General features: G+C 47.5%; 1 pseudogene across 1 annotated transcript; it reads left to right on the top strand.

The window, feature by feature from the left end:
* The first annotated feature begins 1,283 nt into the window (after positions 1-1,283).
* LOC101580835 lies at positions 1,284-2,759 on the top strand (annotated as a pseudogene). Its single transcript, XR_192830.2, has one exon. The product of XR_192830.2 is annotated as a polymerase delta-interacting protein 2 pseudogene (transcript).
* Positions 2,760-4,430: the final 1,671 nt, after the last annotated feature.

Below are 4,430 nucleotides of genomic sequence, written 5' to 3'. Positions count from 1 at the left end.
AGGAAAGCTGAGCCAGAGGGTTAGAGGATGGGGAAGAGCAGAGAGGGAGGCAGAAAGGGACGCAGGCAGCGAGAGAGGGAGAGAGACTCACAGACAGAGAAGGATGGAGATTGAGAATGAAGTTCATACAATCCAGAGGAACTGATTAAAATCCTAGAAGCAAATGTGATGGAAAGACTCTATCTTCCTATTGAGACATTTAACCTAAAAGAAATGAGTTAAATAATTTATACAGAGAACGAGTGAAATTTGCTTTGATCAAATTAAAAAATATGACTGTGGAAATAAAGTGTCCGCCGCCTCCTTTCTAGGTGGTGAAAAGAGCTTCTGAGAAACAAAATGACAAAGACATAAAAATAACTAACCCTAACCCAGCGAATATTAGTGCCATATTTTTTGGGAGATTACATAGCATCACTGTAGGCCACACAGAGAAATCCTCTCTAAGCACCAACAGGAGAGGCCTTGCTCATCGTGGAAGCCCCATAAAAACCAGAAAATGGATAAAATTTTCCTTTGCAAAAGTGATCTGACTTTACTCAGGGGTTGGCCCAGAAGCCACAAGGGATCAAGCTAAATTTCCCACATGTGCATTTCAAAAACAGAGCAGAGCTGCTTAGCTCTACCTCAGCTTTGTGCTGTTCTTCACTGTGTCCTGCACACTTGCTCCCATATGTGTGCACATACACACATGTGATACACACACACACACTTATCCACTCTCAAGAAACATCCAAACTCCCGAGCAAGAGGTGAGCATGACCACCCCCACCCAACCTGTCTGAGTCCAATGTACCACTCTTCTAAGTAGACCCATCTTCCCTGGACAGGGTCATAGTAAGGATTCACGAGACTGGGCACACACGACACTTGGTTGCCTCGTTTATTTTTGGTCTTTTTTGATTCTATTGTTTTTTAGGGGAGGCTTGGTGCTGAGCAAGCATTCTACCACTGAACCCAGCCCCACACACAACACCTAGGAGACTTTTTTTTTTAAAATGTATTTGGTACAGGGTCTCACTACATAGCTTGGATTTGTAGTGATCCTCCTGTTTTCAGCCTCCCCAGCACTGGGATTACCACCACATGCCTGGTCTTAGTGGCTGGTTCAGAATGCCAGAAGCCAGAGCTAGCACAGCTTGTGGTGCCGGGGATCAAACCTGGATCCCTGTGCTGGCTTAAGCAGGTGCTTAGCCCACTGATCTATCTCACCAGCACTATTTAGTGAGACTTAAGACCCTCTCTTCTCCCTCAACCTGAAGAAATGTCGAGCAGGTGTCGGCAGCCCGGCAGGCGCTCGGGCCGGACATGGCTGCTTGTGTGGCCCGGTGGGCCCTGGCCATAGGCAGCCGCTGGTGGTCCCGGTCGCTGACCGCTGCCCAAGGATCAAGGCCGCTCTGTGCCGCGAGGACAGCATCGGCCTTCCCACCTGCGGCGGCTGCGACAACACAGAGGCATCTCTCGTCCTGAAACCGAGCAGAGGGCAAAGTGTTGGAGACCATTGGTGTGTCTGAGGTGCCAAAGCAGAATGGAAAATACGAGACTGGGCAGCTTTTTCTTCATAGTGTTTTTGGCTACCGGGGTGTTGTCCTGTTTCCCTGGCAGGCCAGACTGTATGACCGGGATGTGGCTTCTGCAGCTTCAGAAAAAACAGAGAATCCTGCTGGCCACGGCTCTAAGGAGGTGAAAGGCAAAACTCACACTTAAGATCAGGTGCTGATTGATGCCCGAGACTGTCCACATATATCTCAGAGATCTTAGACAGAAGCTGTGACCTTCTTGGCTAACCATGATGACAGCCGAGCCCTCTATGCCATTCCAGGCCTAGACTATGTCAGCCATGAAGACATCCCCCCCAAACCTCCACCGATCAAGTTCCCATCCAGCATGAGCTCTTTGAAAGATTTCTTCTGTATGATCAGACGAAAGCGCCTCCTTTTGTGGCTCGGGAAACACTCCAGGCCTGGCAAGAAAAGAATCACCCCTGGCTAGAGCTGTCCGATGTCCACCGGGAGACAACTGAGAACATTCGTGTCACTGTCATCCCTTTCTACATGGGCATGAGGGAAGCCCAGAATTCCCATGTCTACTGGTGGCGCTACTGTATCTGCTTGGAGAACCTGGACAGTGATGTGGTACAGCTCCGGGAGCGGCACTGGAGGATATTTAGTCTCTCTGCCACCTTGGAGACAGTGCGAGGCCGAGGGGTGGTGGGCAGGGAACCAGTGTTGGCCAAGGAGCAGCCTGCATTCCAGTACAGCAGCCATGTCTCCCTGCAGGCTTCCAGTGGGCACATGTGGGGCACGTTTCGCTTCGAGAGACCTGATGGCTCCCACTTTGATGTCCAGATCCCACCTTTCTCCTTGGATAGCAACAAGGATGAGAAGACACCACCCTCAGGCCTTCACTGGTAGGCCAGCTGAGGCCTTGAGTGCCTAGGCTGGGCCCTTCATGTCAGCTGTAAACCAACAATTGCTGCAAAACTTTTCTCCCTCCATCGTGGCCCAAATGGGTCTCTTCATCCTTTGCACATTTGATTGCAGGGCTCTATTTTGGGGGGGTTGTAGTTACCTGTTTTCTTGAGAAGACCTACCTAGGACTTTTCAGGCTGACTGGCTTCCTTATAAGCCCTGCCTTTTTCGTGTTCCCATAAACCTTTCCATCAAGGAACTGTTCAGCTGCCACAGGCCTGGAGGAGTTTCCTGACTTGTCACAAGTTGTCTGGAACATGAAGTTTGGTCAATAAACTAGTGCTCACCAAAAAAAAAAAGAAAGAAAGAAAGAAAGAAAGAAAGAAAGAAAGAAAGAAAGGAAGAAAGGAAGAAAGAAAGAAAGAAAGAAAGAAAGAAAGAAAAGAAAAGAAAAGAAAAGAAAAGAAAAGAAAAGAAAAGAAAAGAAAAGAAAAGAAAAGAAAAGAAATGTCGAGCAGGTACAGCCTGAAATGCCAAAGACCCCATCCACATCTCCTCCGGAACCATCAGTCCAGACCAAGAGAGAAAGGTCAACTTGAGAGGCACTTGTCCCATTGACTCATGGGCTCAAGTGACAAAAAACACTTAGTTTTGGAGAGAATATGCAGAGATTACAAGCAAGGGCTTTTTAAAATCATTTATTGATTTATTTATTTTTGTATCAGAAATCAAACTCAGGACCTGGTGCTTACCAAGCAGGCATTGTACCACTGAGCTATATCTCAAACCCTATTATCTGTCTAGTTGATTGATTTTAGTTTTTTGAGATAAGGTCTTGCTGTATGGCCCTTGCACTCACTCTATAGCCCAAGCCTCAAACACATGGTGATCCCCCTGAGTGCTGGGATTACAGCACATGCACCATGGCTGGTTAAAAGCAGGAGGTTTAGAGTCAGACAGAACCAGTTTCAAATTTTGGCTTTTCCATTACGTAGCTGTGTTACCATAGCCAATCTCACCCATCCTATCTCCTGATCCGCAAATTGGGGATAATAAAGAATCTCCTAGACTTGAATGAAATAAGAGATGTAAACAGGGTGCCAAACATGTTGTAAAAGTTCCATAAATGACAATTATTTTCTGCAACAACCTTGAGAGAGCAGTTCAAGGTCAGAGTGAATTTTCTTTCTACGTTATTAGTTATGGTTTCTGATTCCCACATAGGATAAGGATGTGCTGACCTCTGCTCTGTCTGCACCATGGGAAACACTGTGTGGTTTGGAGCCACCTCTTGAGTCACTACTTGGGGACACAAAGGAGGGGAACCAGAAAGAAGGGGGTAACAACCCACAATCCATGGAAGGAGGACAGGGAAGGTGCAGCTAGGGACCCGCTGGCCCGGGGAGAGGATGGCAGCCTGCCTGTTCCCAAAGGCCTGTCATTTGTCAGAGTGAGAATGTGAATGTGGGCTCTTACTGAAGCAGCTCCTGAATATTAGGAACTTTGCAGCAATGGAGAAGCTGCTTCCAAAGGAAGTGAGCTCCCTGTCCCCAGGGAGCATGCAAACAGAGCTGAGGTAACACAGAAGGGCTGTGAACACCCACTGGTCACTGCACCGGGGTCCCTGTGCAGCACTCAAGAGTATGGCAGGAGGACTCACATGCAGACCCTACCCAGCCTGCTTGATTTGGGGGGCTCTGCCCCCCTCTTTTTCTCTGTTATTCCTACTTTTCCTCCTTTATGAAGTGATCTTTTCTTCTCCCTACCCCATCCCTCTAAGGACTTCTGAGAAAAGCAAAGACCATATGGGATACAGTCTGTGCACACTATGCGTTTGTGTTGTTGAATGTGTGAAGAAAAAGGGAGGAGACACAGGTGATGGAGAGGCAGGTGATGTATGGGGGACAGAACAGAGAGACATGGAGAGAGAAGCAGGAGAGACAAAGGAACAGATAAACAGCAAAAGGGAAATCAGGAAAAATGCTGAAAAGGAAGAATAAAAACAAAAAATATAAGAAA

Source organism: Octodon degus, unplaced genomic scaffold (assembly GCF_000260255.1).
Source record: "Octodon degus isolate 3935 unplaced genomic scaffold, OctDeg1.0 scaffold00185, whole genome shotgun sequence".
Lineage (NCBI taxonomy): Eukaryota > Metazoa > Chordata > Mammalia > Rodentia > Octodontidae > Octodon > Octodon degus.
The sequence above is the reverse complement of the archived record's forward strand: the minus strand, read 5'-3'. Positions and strand labels throughout refer to the sequence as shown.